The sequence below is a fragment of the Gossypium hirsutum genome, chromosome D04 (genome assembly GCF_007990345.1).
Source record: "Gossypium hirsutum isolate 1008001.06 chromosome D04, Gossypium_hirsutum_v2.1, whole genome shotgun sequence".
NCBI classification, from domain to species: Eukaryota; Viridiplantae; Streptophyta; class Magnoliopsida; order Malvales; family Malvaceae; genus Gossypium; species Gossypium hirsutum.
The window spans coordinates 4874921-4896219 of record NC_053440.1 but is presented as its reverse complement, the minus strand read 5'-3'; the positions used below and the strand labels follow the sequence as shown (position 1 = coordinate 4896219).

The window sequence follows — 21299 nt, the reverse complement described above, 5'->3', positions numbered from 1 at the left end:
TTATAAGACAAAAGCAACAGGATAATTGATTTAAAAGGAAAATGGCCCCAAGATCAAACTGATTGCGACATTTTTTCTTTTTTTCTTTTTTTCCAAATAAATGTCAAGACAATTAAAATTTTAATACTCAAAACTATAGAATTCACTCTAGCATCCAAACACACTTGTTGCCTTGCTGCTTTTGAAAATTAAGATAAATAAATAACAATCAGACAGAGTCCTTCAGTACTTTGTTTGCATAAGCAAGGACAAAATCGTATAATTGTTGCCATAAATGAACCCTATAAAAGAAAATTCTCAACTTAAAGCCATATCACAACATTCAAATTTCAAACAACCCAATGCTGAGAAGTAATCAACAAACAATTCCCAAATAATAAATCAACAAAAAGAACGACAAAATAGACCAAGAAATCAATCAACTGAATAAATTACCAGGACAATGATTAGAATCAAAAGCTGTAACCTGAAATTCCCCATTCGGGTCGTTGATAACAATGGATTCCCCTACTTCAATTCCCACGAACAAAGAATCATCAAGCTGCCAAACCACGAAAAAAAAGAAAAGGATCAGATGACAGAAAAAAAAATTATTCTCCAAATTCTAAAACCATTGTTGACACCATTTTTTAGATGATGAAAAACGGGGTCGACTTGGGTTTTAGAAAATGAAAACGAAAATGGGAGTCGCCACCGATCCTTTTTGATGAGGTGTGATCGGATCACCTTGCAAAGCGGTTGTTTTTAATAAACGATTTAATTTTGTTGTTTTACTGGTGTTTTCCATTATTTTACTACTATTTATTCAGCTTGGGTAAAAATTCACATTAATATTTTAATCATAATAAAATATTTAAACTAATCAATAATATTTTATATACACATAGTATTCTAATTTATTTTTCTAAACAATTAATCGGTTACATATAAAAATGTGAGTCCCAAAATTTACAAATAATCCATTATTTCCTAAACATGATTTTTTTAATGTTTTTAAGATGCTAAGCATAAAAGATTACTAAATCAAAAATTTTTAATGTATTTTTATTTAATCTGAATTATACTTGACAACTATTTTCTTATATAAATATCAAACAGTTTTTACATAAATAAAATCATAGAATTATTTTTAAAATATGTTTTTGTCGAAACCCCTTTTTTTTAAACAAAAAAATTAGTTGTCAACTTTAAAAAAATAAAAATTGGAGTCGCCACCGATCCTTTATTAAGGTGTGATCGGCTCACCTTAAAAATTATTTTGGTCTACGAATTTTGAGAAAACGAGTTCGGGAGTCAGTTACGTACGAGGAAGGGTTAGCACCCTCGTAACGCCCAAAATCGGTACCAAATTGACTATTTGATGTCTTAGTGTCGAAAGTTAAAAAGATTTTAAAATAAGCTTGAATGATGAAATTTGCAAAAGGATAACCAATTGTTCAAGTCATGTAAAGAAATCGAGTCCCAATACGTTAGGGTACAATTTCTCATAATCCCCGAACTTTGAATATCACTTTTATTTTATGTGAAAATCTTAATTTTGAGAAAGTAACATGCCACACCCAATACGTTAGGGCACAACAAGTTAAGTTCCCAAAAATGATTTTTATACTCATGCATTTTGAATAAAGAATATCCTCGGTCATTTAAGATTAACGAAGAAAATCCGAACCCAATACGTTAGGGCTCAATTTCCTTCGAAAATCCCCAAACTTCGAATAATGCCTTTATTCAAAAAAACCTTCGAATCAAGAAAATAACTTTGATGAATGGTTAAAACCAAAATATATTTTCAAAAGGGTATGTCAAAAAGTTAATATACAATATGATACAGATACTTTAATTTACAGCATATGCGAATAAATATTTACAAATATATATATACAAATACAATATACAAGTAAATTCACAAATACGTGCATGCATATATTTGACACACATGTACAAGGATACATATAAAAAGATAGAATGGAATATATCAATCAAAAAACTAAAAAAAATGCATGTATATGTATTTGAAAATCGTGAAAAAGGATAAAATACAAAAAATATGTATATGTGTATATATTTACAAAATAAAAAATGTATAAATATATGTATTGGTAAATCATGAAACTACGTATATGTATATTAAAATACTCATATATGTACGATATGTATATAAAATAATGGAGTATATAAAATAATAACGAAATATTTATAATAATTTAAAAATAAAAAAAGGTGTACGTACATATTATGGAAATGCATGTATGTTTTTGAATTAAAATGTGGATAAAAATAAACGTATATATGCGTATGTAAAAACTATGCAAATAGAATAATAATAATAATATATATATAAAACATGCGTCTGTATATGTATAGATAATATAATAATAATGATAATAATAATAATAATAAATGGGGATTAAATCAAATTTAAACAAAATTTTAGGGTCAAAATTAAAAATAAAAAAGGGTTAAATCAAATTGTGCATGAAAGGGGGAGGACCAAAGAAATAATTATCCCCGCGCTTGGCCAAACGGCGCCGTTCCAGTGGGTACATGCACATGGTTCCTGGACCAGATTGGAACAGGAAAGAAATTTCGTGGCCAAATCGAAAATACACAAAATGCTGCATTAAAATCAAATAAAAAATGGGGGACCAAATGTACAAATTTCCCCAAAATTCAAAACGCACGGATCCTCCCCGAGTCGGGTCACCGCGCGGGTCATGGCCACCCAAACGGCGTCGTTTTGTCTTCAATACAAAAACTAAAATTTCCTTTCAAAAAACACCATTCTATTTCATTTTTTCTTTTTCTTAAAACAATAGAGGGAGAAAGGGGGGAAGGTGCTCTGCTAGGGTTTTCCTTAACCCAGCTTTGCGCCGCCGCTCAGCCTACGCTTCCACGCCCCGATTTCGCCGGAGAAGACACCGGCCTGACGACTCCGGCGACCAGGTAAGTCTCTTCCTCCTTTCTTTATATTTAAAATGAAAGATAAATAAAAAAATAAAACAAAAAAAAAAGAATAGACAAAGTAAAAAATAAAGTCGATTCACCTTCGAAAAAACTTTGTATTCTCAGTGTTTTTTCAAATCGTATTTCTTTACACCCTATCCCCCTTTTATAGATTAAAAGTAGCTTTTTATAGCCTGGAAAAGAAAAAGGAAATAAACAAAAAATGCCATTGCTTGCTGTTTTTTCTCCTTTGGACTCCTTTGAGTCCATGTTTCTAGGTGTGTGGAGAGTTTGGCGCACGTGGAGGCCGAAACGTGAGGCGATCGGGCGTGGGGCACAACGTGCAGGGGCTGATGGGGCTTACGGCGCTGGACATGTGGCTAGGGTTTGGGTGTTTTGGAGTGTGGTTTAGTTGTTTGGGCTTAGGTTAGTTTTGGGCCTGTAGTTGTTGGACTGTTTTTTAATTTTGTTTGGACCTGGGTCGATTGGGCCCTATTATAGTTTTTTTAAAGCTTGTAGTAAAAAGTTTAGAAGTGTTAGGAAAAATTAAAAATGTTTTGAATAAAAACCAAAGTAATGTCTGATGGTGAGGTGAAAGAATTTCAATGAAATACCATCTATGTTTAGGAGTTTGCATTTATCAAAAACTGTTTTCTTGGGAAACTAATTTCTTTATTTTATATTTTTAAACAATTTAAGTTTTCCTCTTTATTTTTCCCTCCCCTCGTATTTTTCACCAAATGATAATTGCTTATTTTTTGGAGTGGGTTAATCGAATTGACTGGGTGTCGTTGGCCTACGACTTTTGACAGACCAACAAAATGAGAGAAACTAGAATCAAATGTCACTGCAAGTTATTCTTGTGTGTACATACAGGTTTTCATGGTCCTTTTCCCAATCTGGAATTGTTAGTAAAAAATAGGTAGGTTGTGGTATCTCATTTGCCTTATCCACCTTTCATCTTTTGATTTTAATTTCATATTGTGAAAATCAGAATTTGAACTTAAAAATCAACACCTATTCATAGATTAATTAGTTACTTGCTTAGGTCGGAAGGCCTGTTTGAAATTTAGAAGGGTTTGAAAAATAATAATATACTTAGATAATAAATAATATATTAAGTTAACATCCGTTAGCTTTGGGTACCAAAATTTACAACTTTGGTCAAATACAAATACTAGATTGGACCAACAAATAAAGCATCAAACTCAGATACTAAATAATATATTAAGCCTTAAAAAACACTCACTTAACAATGATGTAACAAAAAAATGATATTGTAATGGATATGAATTTAACGTAAAATTTTACGGTCTTAAAATTTCGCATCAATATTTTAATCATAATAAAATATTTAGAATAACTAATGATATCGTAAGAAATTATAAAATTCCATATAAAAAAACAGTTTTTGTATTTAATTTCTAAACAAACTTTTTAAAATATTTTAATTAATGTTTTTAAGATGCTAAGCATAAAAAATCCTAAATCAAAATTTGTTAATGTATGTTTTACTTAATTCTAAATAAATATCCGACGTTTCTTACATAAATAAAATCATAGAATTATTTTAAAACTATGTCTTTTTTAAAAGCTTGTAATAAAAAGTTTAGAACTGTCAGGGAAATTTAAAAATAATTACCGAAAAATGTTTTTTAAAACTATTTTGTAATTATTTTTATTTATAGTTTAGCATAATTATTTTTATTTATAATTTAGCATAAGTTAAAGATGAAATCAATATTAGCAATTAAATTTTATTAAATCGGTATTAATATTCGAATTAGATAATGAAATATTAATATCATTACTTTTGGGTACCAAAATTTTTAATTGTTGCTATGTACAAGTACTAGATTGGACCAACAAATAACACATGCACTAAACTAGAAAGTGTCAAACTCGGACACAATAATGTAACAAGAAATTGATATTGTAATGAAAATGAATTTAACAGAGAATTTTAACAGTATTAAAACTTCACATTAATATAATTTAATCATAATAAAATATTTAAACTCACCAATAATATTATAAAAAAAAATTCATATAATGACATGATTCTTTATATCACACACCATTAAAAAAAGTTTTATGTATTTATTTTCTAATGTTTTAATAAGCATAAAAACCAAATTTAAGAAAAAAAATGAATGGTTTCCCCTGCCCCTTGTCTGTATTTCTTGTAGTGTAAAAGTTTAAAGTGTATCTGTTCAACGACAATAACAGTGACCCCATGGTACCATGATAGTGGATTCCAATCAGTTATGTAGATATATCCAGTTGAAGGAATATCCTTAAGACTTAAACCGCAATGAAAAGTTTGGGTTCATTGTTGCTTTCCTAAGTCAGACCACTAAGATAACTAAACAGAAACTTCAAACGTGAGAGATATTGCAAGCACCATTGTCCTCTTGTGAACTTTTTCATAATAGAAAACAATATCTCTTTCTCTCTCTTCTTCTTTTTTTGTCCTTCCTTAATTGCTTCGGGAGATTCTAATGCGTCACGGAAAAGTCTCAGACGGTCGTAAATCCTTCTTTTTTGCATCGGCCAATTTGAAATTCTGAAATTCACATAACCATTAAATTCCATAATTAAATATTTTATTACAAATTTGAAACATCATAAATTTACTAAATTGATTAATTTAATTTAATAATTCAACTTGTTATATTTATGAATTTTATAATTAATCATGTGAAATAATGTAAAATTAAATATGTGTAAAAGTGACAATACATGCACCTATTACTTTATTTATTTGAAGGAAAACCATGTAATTTTATGACAATTTATAACGATTATCTCTTTATGACAATATATTATTTGTGTACGACAACCAATTCTCTAACAAAATTTATACAGATATCTGAGATTATATAAAAAGAGTTTATTGTAATTAAGCCTTAAATTAGCCGTCCATTATAAAAAAAATCTTTTATTTTTTAAAAGATCAAAAAAAATTTAAGCCTATGGAATTATCTTTTTTTTTTTAACAAGAGACTTATTATATCCCAATTATCACAGAATATATGACATTCCAAATAATTTAATCTAAATTATTTAATCAACAAAAAGTTATTTAATCTAAATTAAATGAAAAAAAAATTAATTATAAAAAGGAAACTACCAAAATAGATGCTTTTATTTATCTCAAGAAGAAGTAAACTTAAATATGATATAATAATATAAATTGCTAAATAGATTATATTTATATGTCGGTTAGCTTTAAAAGTGAAACACGTGGTTGAGAAAGGAGTGTTTTGTCGAATATGCATTTGAGAAATAATATTTTCCTATCTAAATAAAAAATAATTGAAATAATATTTTCATTAAAATATTTTTCACTTAACAAACAGAAGTTATTTAATCTAAATTACGTGGCAAAATCTTTTTTTGAATATAATTAAATTTTAATTATAAAAAAATAAACTATCAAAATAGACACTTTTGTTTATCTTAGGTTACATTTTAATTAGTCACTTATCTAATCGTGTTGTAACATTTTAGTCACCGAGCCATTATGGTGAAACGGTAAGCTAACACGGCACATTAAATCATCATTTCAAACGAAAATTTTTGGTTAAATTCTATAATTGGTTCCTATATTTTTCTCGTTCTTAGGAATTTAATTTTTTTTCTTTTATGACATTTTAACTTCTTTTTTTTCTTCTTTATTAGCAACTAAATTTTATCAAATCAACACTAGTACCTAAATTAGATACTGGAAAGTTAACATTCGTTAGCTTTGGGTACCAAAATTTACAACTTTTGTCAAATACAAATACTAGATTGGACCAACAAATAAAGTATCAAACTCAGATACTAAATAATATATTAAGCCTTAAAAAACACTCACTTAACAATGATGTAACAAGAAAATGATATTGTAATGGATATGAATTTAACTGAAATTTTACGGTCTTAAAATTTCACATCAATATTTTAATCATAATAAAATATTTAGAATAACTGATGATATCGTAAGAAATTATAAAATTCCATATAATAAAACAGTTTTTGTGTTTAATTTCTAAAATTTTTTATAATATTTTAATTAATGTTTTTAAGATGCTAAGCATAAAAAATTCTAAATCAAAATTTGTTAATGTATATTTACTTAATTCTAAATAAATATCCGACGTTTCTTACATAAATAAAATCATAGAATTATTTTAAAACTGTCTTTTTTAAAAGCTTGTAATAAAAAGTTTAGAACTGTGAGGAAAATTTAAAAATAATTACTGAAAAATGTTTTTTAAAACTATTTTGTAATAATTTTTATTTATATATGACGTGTACAGTGTTCACTACCTTTCCTAAAAAACTACCTTGTTAGTCCTTCGTCGCTTACGTAAAAATTTATCCTTGCAAGCTTCACCTATTTCTTCTTAACCTAATAAAACAGTGGAATTTTGAAACAACTCATCATTTTCATGGGGGTTTTCCGGGGACATCAACATGAACGGTGATACTGCATGTTTAACTCTTCAAGTTTCATTTTTTATTCTTTTCCATTTCTTTTTTACGTTTCCTCTTCATATTGTTTCTCCTTCCTCAACATTCAACCCATTCGCAACAGTATGGCCCCTGACACCTCTTTAACACTTGTGTTAGAAAAATACAAAGGCAATTTAGTTAGTTGCAAAGAAGAATGAGTCTTACTGGAAATCAACATCAACCACATCATCTTTGATTTTGAAGAGAATTCTAACATCTTCTAGGTCAAAAATGAAAATATTACTCCAATAAAATGTATTTTGTCAAATACAAAGTACTATATTAGATCAATAAAAAACACATGCCCGACATTAGAAAAAGTGTCAAACTCAGATACTAAATAATATATTAAGCTTGAAAAAAAATTCACTTAACAATAATGTAAACAAAAAAAAAATTAACTATATAATGATATTATAAAAAATAAGTATTTATATACACACATCATAAAACAGTTTTTCGTTTTTTGTATTTTGTATTTTCTAAACAATTATCTGGTTACATATAAAAATGTGACTCCAAAAATTTTACAAATAATCGATTTTTTTTCTAATATTTTAATTCATGTTTTTAAGATGATAACAATAAAAACTTTTAAATCAAATTTATTAATGTACATTTACTTAATTTGAATTATACTTAAAAAACTATTTTCTCAAATAAATATCGAACCTTTTTTTACATAAATAAAAATTTTAAAAATTTGTTTTTTAAAAGCTTGTAATAGAAAGCTTAGAATTGTCAGGAAAAAATTAAAATGTTTTAAATAAAAATAAATACCCAAAATGGTTTTTAAAGATATTTCGTAATAATTTTTATTTATATATATAAGAAAGCTGCAGCCTTTGAACAAAAGCTACATCCGACGTTGCCTTTTTCTCTGCATTACCTTGCCTACCTAAAACCAGCTTTGTTAGTTTACTACCATCTGGCATCAACTTCTGGGAAAGAATAAAAATATCCTAACCAATCATTTCCCATTTTTTTGGCCGCGGCTGAGGGCCAAATGGATGTACGCAGAAGGAATTAAACTCCACCTCCCAAAATGCTTCAACCTTTAAAATTAATATTATTTGATAGAATATACTACAATCTGATATAATTAATATATCAAATTGCAATTAGAATATACGCAGAACGCAGATACTTGAACTTTCAATCTCTCAATCTCATTTTTACATTTTACCCATATTTTACAGCTAGCATACAAAATATTTTGTGCAGAAGTTGAGGAAATATTTGTGTTCTACAAATAATTCAGTAAGAACTTGGAACCAATAGTCCCAGTCTGTACACCCCGGTTAGGAGACTAGTTAATTTAGAAAAGAATAATTATAGTTTTAGGGTGGGTTTGGATGGATGGTGTGTTTATCTGCGGTTATTGTAAAAACAGCGGTGACGGTGAGATTAAATACTGAAATGATACTATAGTGTGAGACAAAAAATAAACTAAAAGCACCGCACCGCAACCAATCGCCCCCATCCAAACCCACCCTTATTCTTCGGATTTAGCCCGCTACTGTCGCTGTCGTCATTTGATGCATCAACCCCCCACCCCCACCTCTCCCCCACCAAAAAAAAGATAAAGAAAGAAACGCGGTGGGCACACTTATAAAATCTGGCCTTGCCAATCGATCTTTGCTTCACATTCTGCTTCTTGGCTAACTTGCCTTGCTTCGCATACTGCTTCTTGGCTAACTTGCCAATCCATCTTTGCTTCACATACTTCTTCTTGGCTAACTTCTTCTTAGGCTAATAATCTCTGAAAACCAATGGAATTTTCTGGCAACTCTTCATCCTCAACATTTTCTTTGGTTTTCTCCGGGGACATTAACATAAAGTGTGACACAAAAATCATGGCACTGTTCCAGCTTACCGGCATCTCTGCTATTTTTCTGTTCAAGCTCGTGTTAGTTTGCATCAAACGACGAATACGTGTCACTACCGCTTCAAGTCATCTTGCTAGCATCTCTGGGGAAGCCGAGGTTGATGCAGACGTTCCCTAGGTATCAAGGTAAAACGTTCATTTCTCTTCCCTTTCTAGCTTTTGTATAAAGCATATAATCTTGGGATTTTTATTTTTATAAAACAAACGAATTTCTCAAACATGTTTAGCATTGTTTTTTTTTTTTTTTTTTTTTTTTTTTTTACTTTGATGAGATATGGGACAATGGAGCAGCCTGCGGGAGGCAATAATTGTTGCTGTTTAATCAAATATATTTTAAGATGGTTAAATCAAGATGATCACAATATTTACAATATACTGTATTTATTTGCAAATCTCCCGCCGTCGGCCGGGTGGTGATGTAGCTTCGGTCGGGAGAGTTTAATGAATTGTATAAGTTTTTTATTATAGAAAAACAAGTTTTTTCACTAATGTATTTATCTGTATATCACTCCCCATCGGGCGGTTGGTATGGTAGCTCTGGTCGGAGGAGTTGATGTTAAATGATAGAATAATGTCGGGTCCTTTTGCTGCAATTGTCTTTCTTCTTCTCTTGCTTTAGTTGATCGTGTTCTATGAAAGACTTCATGCTTCGTCCTATAATGCAATTGGTTAGCTTCATTCACAACGCCAGTGCGCCACGCGTGTGACTCTAATACTTTTTAATCTTATTTTTCCTTCGAAATTTGGGATTAATAATGGTTAACAAAGAAAAAGCAAAATCTAAAGAATTGAAAAGTGACAACTTGATTTCATCTTGCTACTATCTCTGGGGAGGTCGAAGTTGATGTAGAACTTCCCGAGATTAATGAATAAGTTTGATGGTAAAACCTTCATTTCTCTTCCCTTTCTAGCTTATGCATCTCACCAGGTATTGTCTTCCACAAGATGCTCCGCTGTCCCATCTTCCATCACCCGCCGCTGCAAAAAGATTGCTTGATGGGAACTGGGTTTGATCTTCCCAAAGCACGCCGTAGCTGCATCCCCATCATCATTTAATTAAAATTAGCACACACTGTGATTTGTGTAGATTTTATTTTTCATGCTTGGGTTGGGTTTATCAGACTTCAGAGCTCTTGAATCTGCCTCGATATTCATCCATTCAAAAACTCATTATAGGCTCTAAATGAAATTTCAATGAGTTGTTACTGTTCAGTAATATTAATTCATTTTTATTATAAAAATTAATTTTTTTTTCAATATCTGCAGATCTCTCCCCGTCGGGCGGTTGGACAGTAGCTGTGGTCATAGGAGTAAAGTTGCGATTGGTTTTTTATTTTTTATTTTTTTATTTTTTATTTTTTATATATATATGTAAGACTTCGTGCTTGGTTCTATGATGCAATGAAAATGGTATATTATTTTATTAAATTATTGATTATTGATGTAATAAAGTGAAAAGAGTGGACCAAGTCACGTGTGTGAATCTATTTGAAGCTTCTTTTCCTTTGAAATTTGGGTGCTTAGTGTTCGAAGATTGATTAAGGATAAGCATGAGTGTATGCCCAGCCACTTTACAGGTTGGATGGTTGACACTTGGCAATGGTATCCCATGTCAAGATTGTTTCACTCTCAATGAACCCAAGTACAGAATATTCAAGAATTTGATATATTTTATATAATTAAAATATTTTAATTAAAATATTTATGTTAATAATTGTTAACCTCTAAAATTATTTCTTTAAAAAAAATTTAAAATTAACTTGCATATAAATATAATTTAGTTAACAATTTATATTATTATATCATATATATTTAATTAATTTTAGACTTAAGGATATAAAAAGCTCTCAAATTTAAAAAAAAAAAACCAATTAAGCTTCTTCTTTTTTTACTCACTAAGTACTTAAACATTCAAAATGTACAAAAATGGCCCTTAAATGTTTTCAAAAAAGCAATTGAGCTCTAGCATTTTTTTTTATTTTTTACACTCAAATGAGTACTTGAACCGTCAAAATGCATTGAAAAAGTCCTTTGACCGTTGATTTTAATAGGTTAACTTTTTTAAATATAATTAAAATTTAATAATAAAATTAGAAAAAAAATGTAAACTACCGTAGTCAAAATGCATTAAAAAAGTCATTTGACCGTAGTTATGTATGACATCTAAATCAACTAAACTATCAAAATCATAAAAAGAAAATTAATAATTAAAGAAATAATATAATGTTTTATCAAAGCTAGAATCTTTCACATATTGCTATTCTCCTAGCCGATTGGTCCATTTCCCTCCACTACCTATGTGGCAGAGTTTTTACTTAATTACTTTATTAAGACAATAATCAATAATTTAATAATAATAACAAAAAATCCCACATACCTTTCCGTAACTCTACCTTGATTCCCACTTACGAATCCCGAAGATACTACGGGACAGGCACGTGAGGCTTCTGAGCTTGGTCAAATTACGTAGTATGTGGGGCTTATGAGCCGGTGACAATCCATTTCCACATAAATCTACCCCATCAATCCATTTTTATTATTTTTTTGCTTTTGGTGAACACTAAGTGGTGCTATTGATTTTTGTTTTTCCTACTTTTATGTCCACATAAATCTACGTTGTCAATCCATTTTTAAAATGACGATGAAGAGTCACCCTTCGTGAGGGAATTATTTAATTTCATAAAGAAGCTCATAAGCCTCACTCACCATTTCCACGTAATTTGATGACTAAATTCCAGCTTTGATAAAAGATTTCATTATATTTTTCATTTATTTATTTATATTCTTTACGACTTTGATACTTTAATTTATTTTGATATTATAGATAAAAACGATAACAAATGAAGATTTCATTCCAGCTTGGAATTTACCCATTATTTTTCTTTTAAAGTTCAAATTAAGTTTTTTTTGCCATTTTAATCATTCTTTTACGACGATTTTCTGTTATTATTATTATTATCATTATTATTATTATTATTATATTATTATTTATTACTATTATTATATTTTTCTATATATATACGTACGCACATTCTACATAGTATATATGCATATTTAATATATATTAAACTTTATAAGTACATGCATTCGCATTTTTTTTATATATATAGTTTTTTTAAATCTTCACATACTTTTTATTTCACATATATACTTATGCATTTTATTTTTATATGCATACTCCTTTTTTACTATTTTCATATTTATAAACATACATTTTTTTATTAGTTTTTTTGGTTTGATGTATTTCGTTCCTTCTTTTTGTTTGCAAATTTACTTGTATATTGTACTTATATATATATTTGTAAATATTTATTCATATTGGTCTTAAATTAAAGTTTGTTTCATATTATACATTAACTTTTAACATACCTTTCGGGAAATATATTTTGGTTTTGTCAAAACATTAAAATCATCATATTTTATAAATTTTCAAAGTATTTGGCATTCATGATTCTCGAGAAAGACCGTGTCCTAACTTACTGGATTGTGATTATTCTTCGATGAATTTAGAACGCTAAGTATTCATTTTGCATTAAATTCGTAAATTTTAAATAAAAGCTTATTCTTGGAGTTCAAAAATGTTGGGTCCTAACTTACTGGTCCTGATATTTTGACTTCTCGAAATAAGAATTTTCAAAAGCAAAATGCAATATTCTGGTATTTTGAAGATTTAAAAATATTGTGCCCTAACTCACTGGGTGTGGTGTTTTATTTCTTTGAAATAAGAATGTCTTACTATTTTGATTCATTCATGGAATGAAAAGTTTTCTTTTAAAATCTTTTCAAATTTTCGACACCAAGACATTACAGAATTAATTTGGTACCAATTTTATTAAATCGGTATTAATACTCGAATTAGATAATAAAAAATTAATATCATTACTTTTGGGTACCAAAATTTATAATTGTTGCTATATACAAGTATTAGATTGGACCAACAAATAACACATGCACTAGACTAGAAAGTGTCAAACTCGGACACTGAATAATATATTAAGCAAAAAAAAAAAAAGACTCACTTAACAATAATGTAACAAAAAATTGATATTGTAATGAAAATGAATTTAATAGAGAATTTTAACGGTACTAAAACTTCACATTAATATTTTAATCATAATAAAATATTTAAACTCACCAATAATATTATAAAAAATAATAAAATAAGTCTTTATATCACACACCATAAAAAAGTTGTATGTATTTATTTTCTAATGTTTTAATAAAGGCATTTAAGATGGTAAGCATAAAAACCAAATTTAAGAAAAAATGAATGGTTTCCCCTGCCCCTTGTTTGTATTTCTTGTAGTATAAAAGTTTAAGTGTATAATCACAAATAATACACCCTTAATATTTTGAAGAGAAAGAATATCTGTTCAACAGTGACCCCATTGTACCATGAGAGTAGATTAGAATCAGTTATGTAGATAGGGACCAAATGAAGAGTTTGGGTTCATCGTTGTTTCCCTCGTATGATTATGAAGTCACAGAAAGTTAATTAAAAGTAAAAGGAATATGGTGTTTTTAGTCTATACTGTGCCTAATGGTGCGTTCATAGGTGGCATATGAATTCCCAAAGGCATATGCTGTTAAACATTTGCCTTCTGTAAATAATCATTATAAGTCGGCGGTTTTTCTTTCTAGATCTCTTTCTTTGGGAGACTGAGAAGAATAGTTGATAATCATTGTTTTCTGTACTCATTGTCTCATAAAGTGGGTTGACGACACGAAAGGTAACTGGTGGTGACTAGATCTAGATAATAATGAATTATTTGTAGAACCCAAATATTTCCACAAAATATTTTGTATGCTGTAAAATATCTGTACCCTTCAACTTTTAAAATTTAACCTTCAATTATTACAAAAACCAAAACTAAAAATTAATTAATTAAATTAAATTTTATCATTTTAATAATTTATATTTTTATAATTTTTGAATAATTAAATTTAATTTTTATATTTCTAAGAGGGTTAAAATATAATTTTACTACTACTAACTAATTTAAAATTTAAAATTAAAAAAAAAAACAAATAAAAAGTTTTCTGAAAGTGTAAAGTGCTCTATATATGTTAGGCAATGTGTGAGAGATAGTGCAAGCACCCATTGTCCTCTTTTGTGAACTTTTACATAAAAGAAAACACGAAACAGAATGACCGACTCCATTTTCTTTGAATTGTAAAAGAAAACAAAATCTCGTTCTCTCTCTTCTTCTTTTTTTGCCCGAATGAAAAGATATTATTATATACTAAATTACATAGAAAAAAACTGATAGATACATATACTTCCAGCTTCCTTAATTGCTTCAACAAATACTAATGCTTATCACTAAAAAGTCTAGACAGTCGTAAATCCTTCCTTTTTGCAGAGGCCAATTTGAAATTCTGGAATTCACGTAACCATTAAATTCCATAATTAAATATTTTATTATGAATTTGAAATATCATAAATTTACTAAATTGATTAATTTAATTTAATAGTTTATACTGATTAATTAAACTTGTTATATTTATAAATTTTATAATTAATTATGTGAAATAACATAAAATAAAATATGTATAAAAGTAACAATACATTCATCTATTCCTTTAATTATTTGAAAGAGAACCATGTAATTTTATGATAAATTTACAATGATTATCTCTTTATAACAATATGTTATTTGTGTACGACAACCACTTCTCTAACAAAATTTATACATATAAATGAGATTGTATAAAAAGGGTTGATTGTAATTAAGCCTTAAATTAGCCGTCCATTATAAAATGAAATCTTTTATTTTTTAAAAGATCGAAAAACAAAAATTTTAACCTATGGGATTATCTTTTCTTTTCTTTTTCAACAAGAGACTTATTATATCCCAATTATCACAGAATATATGAGATTCCAAATAATTTAATCTAAATTATTTAATAAATTATAAAAAAATGAAACTACTAAAACAAACACTTTTGTTCATCTCATATTACATTTTACTGGAAATCAACATCATCGACATCATCTTTGATTTTGAAGGGAATTCTAACATCTTCTAGGTCAAAATAAATATGGTCTTAATGAAAATATTATTTCAGTAAAATGTATTTTGTCAAATACAAGTACTAGATTGGATCAATAAATAACACATGCATGACATTAGAAAATGTGTCAAACTCAGATACTAAATAAGATATTAAGCTTGAAAAAAAACTCGCTTAACAATGATATAAGCAAAAAATATTGATATTGTAATGGATATGAATTTAACAGAAAATTTTAACAGTTAACTATATAATAATATTATAAAAATAAGTATTTATATACACACATCATAAAACAGTTTTTCGTTTTTTGTATTTTCTAAACAATCATCTGGTAACATATAAAAATTTGACTCCAAGAATTTAACAAATAATCGATTATTTTTCTAACATTTTAACAATAAAAAATTTTAAATCAAAATTTATTAATGTATATTTACTTAATTTGAATTATACTTACAAAACTATTTTCTCAAATAAATATCGACCGTTTTCTTACATAAATAAAAATTTTAAAAATATGTTTTTTAAAGCTTGTAATAGAAAGCTTAGAATTGTCAGGAAAAAAATAAAATGTTAAATAAGAATAAATACCAAAAATGGTTTTTAAAGATATTTTGTAATAGTTTTTATTTATATAAGGAAGCTGCAGTCTTTGAAGAAAATGTCTTTTTCTGTGAATTACCTTGCCTATATAAAGTCAGCTTTGTTAGATTATACCATCCACACACCTTGCTTGGTCACACAAAGAACCATCCTTGTCGTCTTGTTATTTAAAACTAATTTTTATTTATGTTCTTTATGGGGCAGAATAATACCAATCATTTCCCATTTTTTTGGCGGCCTGGAGGGTGGGGCAAATGGATGTACACAGAAGGAATTAAATTTCACCTCCAAGATTCCTTCAACTTTTAAAATTAATATTATTTGATATATCAAATTGCACTTAGACTTCTGTTTTCGTTTTTGCATTTAGAGTAATGTAGCTACTTGAACTTTCAATCTCTCAATCTCATTTTTACTTTTTACCCATATTTATAGCATACAAAAAAATATTTTGTGCAGAAGTTGAGGAAATATTTATGTTCTACAAATAATTCAGTAAGAACTTGGAACCAATAGTCCCAGTCTGTGCACCCCAGTTAGGAGACTAGTTAATTTAGAAAAGAATAATTATAGTTTTAGGGTGGGTTTGGATGGGCAGTGTTTTTACCTGCGGTTAGTGTAAAAATAGCGGTAACCGTAAGATTAAATATTGTAGTGATACTATAGTGTGAGACAAAAAATAAGTTAAACGCACTATACCGCACCACACCGCACCCAATCACTCATCTAAACTCATACTTATTCTTCGGATTTAACTCGCTACTGTTGCGGTCTACATTTGATTCATCAACCCCCCAACCCCCCAAAAAAGAACAAAAGAAAGGCAGTGGTTCTGCCCAAAAAAAAAAAAAAAAAAAGACAGCAGTGCCAACCGAAAAAGAAAGAAAAAATTTGCAAAGCACAAGCCACACAGCCAGAAAGAGTATTTTATTTTTTTGGCGGCATGGGGGGTGGGGCCAAATACCAAATGGAGGGTTTTTTTACAAAATTTAAGCCTATGGAATTATCTTTTTTTTTTTTTTTTAACAAGAGACTTATTATATCCCAATTATCACAGAATATATGACATTCCAAATAATTTAATCTAAATTATTTAATCAAAAAAAAGTTATTTAATCTAAATTAAATGAAAAAACTTTTTTTAAATATAACTAAAATTTAATTATATAAAGGAAACTACCAAAATAGATGCTTTTATTTATCTCAAGAAGAAGTAAATTTAAATATGATATAATAATATAAATTGCAAAGTCGGTTAGTTTTGAAAGTGAAAAACATGTTTGAGAAGACGTGTTTCGTCGAATATGTGTCTGAGAGAGTATTTTATTTTCCACTGTGGCAAAGAATTTTAGTTTCCACTTGGTGTTTTTTATAATTTTAATGAACAGTAACAACGATTATAAAAGCAGGATTTGTTGCCATTCCATCAACGCCTGACATACTTCTTCTTGGCTAACTTCTTCTTAGGCTAATAATCTCTGAAAAACAATGGAATTTTCTCACAACTCTTCATCATCAACATTTTCGTTGGGTTTCTCCTGGGACATTAACATAAAGTGTGACACAAAAATCATGGCACTGTTCCAGATTACCGGCATCTCTGCTATTTTTCTGTTCAAGCTAGTGCTAGTTTGCATCGAACGACGAAGACGTGTCACTACCGCTTCAAATCATCTTGCTAGCATCTCTGGGGAAGCCGAGGTTGATGTAGAACTTCCCTAGGTATCGTGATAAAACGTTCATTTCTCTTCCCTTCCAGCTTTTGTATAAAGCATATAATCTTGGGATTTTTATTTTTATAAAACAGACGAATTTCTCGAACATGTTTAGCATTGTTCTTTTTTTTTTTTTCTTTTTACTTTGATGAGATATGGGACAATACAGCAGCCTGCGGGAGGCAATAATTGTTGCTGTTTAATCAAATATATTTTAAGATGGTTAAATCACAATGATCACAATATTTACAATATACTGTATTTATTTGCAGATCTCTCGCCGTCGGCCGGGTGGTGATGTAGCTTCGGTCGGGAGAGTTTAATGACTTGTAAGTTTTCTATTATAGAAAAATAAGTTTTTTCAGTAATGTATTTATCTGTATATCACTCCCCATCGGGCGGTTGGTATGGTAGCTCTGGTCGTCGGAGTTGATGTTAAATGATAGAATAATGTTGGGTCCTTTTGCTGCAATTGTCTTTCTTCTTCTCTTGCTTTAGCTGATCGTGTTCTATGAAAGACTTCATGCTTCGTCCTATAATGCAATTGGTTAGCTTCATTCACAACGCCAGTACGCCACGCGTGTGACTCTAATACTTTTTAATCTTATTTTTCCTTTGAAATTTGGGATTAATAATGGTTAACAAAGAAAAAGCAAAATCTAAAGAATTGAAAAGTGACACTTGATTTCATCTTGCTACTATCTCTGGGGAGGTCGAAGTTGATGTAGAACTTCCCGAGATTAATGAATAAGTTTGATGGTAAAACCTTCATTTCTCTTCCCTTTCTAGCTTATGCATCTCACCAGGTATTGTCTTCCACAAGATGCTCCGCTGTCCCATATTCCATCACCCGCCGCTGCAAAAAGATTGCTTGATGGGAACTGGGTTTGATCTTCCCCAAAGCACGCCGTAGCTGCATCCCCATCATCATTTAATTAAAATTAGCACACACTGTGATTTGTGTAGATTTTATTTTTCATGCTTGGGTTGGGTTTATCAGACTTCAGAGCTCTTGAATCTGCCTCGATATTCATCCATTCAAAAACTCATTATAGGCTCTAAATGAAATTTCAATGAGTTGTTACTGTTCAGTAATATTAATTCATTTTTATTATAAAAATTAATTTTTTTTTCAATATCTGCAGATCTCTCCCCGTCGGGCGGTTGGACAGTAGCTGTGGTCATAGGAGTAAAGTTGCGATTGGTTTTTTATTTTTTATTTTTTTATTTTTTATTTTTTATATATATATGTAAGACTTCGTGCTTGGTTCTATGATGCAATAAAAATGGTATATTATTTTATTAAATTATTGATTATTGATGTAATAAAGTGAAAAGAGTGGACCAAGTCACGTGTGTGAATCTATTTGAAGCTTCTTTTTCCTTTGAAATTTGGGTGCTTAGTGTTCGAAGATTGATTAAGGATAAGCATGAGTGTATGCCCAGCCATTTTACAGGTTGGATGGTTGACACTTGGCAATGGTATCCCATGTCAAGATTGTTTCACTCTCAATGAACCCAAGTACAGAATATACAAGAATTTGATATATTTTATATAATTAAAATATTTTAATTAAAATATTTATGTTAATAATTGTTAACCTCTAAAATTATTTCTTTAAAAAAATTTTAAATTAACTTGCATATAAATATAATTTAGTTAACAATTTATATTATTATATCATATATATTTAATTAATTTTAGACTTAAGGATATAAAAAGCTCTCAAATTTAAAAAAAAAAAACCAATTAAGCTTCTTCTTTTTTTACTCACTAAGTACTTAAACATTCAAAATGTATCAAAAAGGCCCTTAAATTTTTTCAAAAAAGCAATTGAGCTTTAGCATTTTTTTTATTTTTTACACTCAATTGAGTACTTGAACCGTCAAAATGCATTAAAAAAGTCCTTTGACCGTTGATTTTAATAGGTTAACTTTTTAAATATAATTAAAATTTAATAATAAAATTGGAAAAGAAATGTAAACTATCAAAATAGTCACTTTTGTTTACCTCATGTTATATTTTAGTCACATATATATGAAATATTACGTTGCCAAATGATGCACTTGCGACTGTTGTTCGAGAGATATACACGACCCCTGCCCGACACTCGGTTAATGGGTTATAAAACACAGAACAACCCATGTTTGATAGCGGTATGGAATAATATATTAAGCAAAAAAAAAAAACTCACTTAACAATAATGTAACAAAAAATTGATATTGTAATCCCTGCATGTTATTGATAGTCGCAATTACAAAATTTAGCAAATTGCTTGCTTTCAGTCAGAGAAGCTCAACTATGAGAGATTGTGAAACTGTCCTCAAAGGTGGAATCTCACCCATTAAAATGATCCCAATACGGTATCATTTGGTTCTGACTCACCATGAGTTACAAATACTGTATTAGCCAAGCAGATTTTTGGTCACTGGATGACTGGTCTTGATACTTCCTGTATATTCCCACCTAATTTGGCTCGCGCTATCTGATTCTTGCCTCTAAATAAAACCACGTTTGTGCCTTGGTAGTATAATATTTTATATTTATCTCAAATAACGTAATTATAATTTTAAAGTTATTTTTATATTTGAAATGGCCTCGAGGGAATTATATTTTGTTCTAACGTATCCACTGGCTATGTGACATAGTTTTTACTTAATTACCTTCTTTATTAAGACAATAATCAATAATTTAATAAATAAGAATAGTAAGTCCCACATTCCTGTCCATGACTCAACCTTGATTCCAATCCCAAAGATACTATGGACAGGCACCTGACTCATGAGGTATGAGCTGGTGACAATCCATAATTTCCACATAAATCTACCCTATCAATCCATTTTTTGTTTCTTTAATTATTTTTTTGCTTTAGGTGAACACCAAGTGGTGCTATTGATTTTTGATTTTTCTACTTTTATGTCACATACATCTACTTTGGCAATACATTTTTAAAATTTCAAAGCTCATAAGCCTCAGATACGTACGGAATTTGATGACTAACCTCAGAAGCATCACATCCTAGCTAGATTCCGGCTTTGACAAAAGATATTATATTTTTTCATTTATTTATTTATATTTTTTATGACTTTGATACCTTAAATTTTTTTGATATTATAGATAAAAACGATAACAAATGAAGAGATTTAAGCTTCGTTTAGAAAACAGCCCGAGTCTTGAGTAAGAAATTTTTTTTTGTCTCAACTTGGCCCAAATTTGTAAAAAAAAAAAATTATTATAGTTTTGCTGGTGTTTTCCACTATTTTACTACTATTTATTCAACTTGGGTAAAAATTCACATTAATATTTTAATCATAACAAAATATTTAAACTAATTAATAATATTTTATATACACATACTTTTCTAATTTATTTTTCTAAACAATTAATGGGTTACATATAAAAATGCGAGTCCCAACATTTACAAATAATCCCTTATTTCCTAAACATGATTTTTTTAAAAATATTTTAATATTTTAATGTATTTTTACTTAATCTGAATTATACTTGACAACTATTTTCTTATATAAATATCAAACAGTTTTTACATAAATAAAATCATAGAATTATTTTTAAAATATGTTTTTTTAAAGCTTGTAATAAAAAGTTTAGAACTGTTAGGAAAAATTAA

At 28.7% G+C, this 21299-nt stretch overlaps 1 long non-coding RNA gene across 1 annotated transcript; it reads left to right on the top strand.

Annotated features, from left to right (window-relative positions):
• The first annotated feature begins 2380 nt into the window (after positions 1-2380).
• LOC121216265 (uncharacterized) lies at positions 2381-3606 on the top strand. Its single transcript, XR_005912360.1, has 2 exons — positions 2381-2943; positions 3222-3606. It is a non-coding gene; the product is annotated as an uncharacterized lncRNA (long non-coding RNA).
• The last annotated feature ends 17693 nt before the right edge of the window (positions 3607-21299 follow it).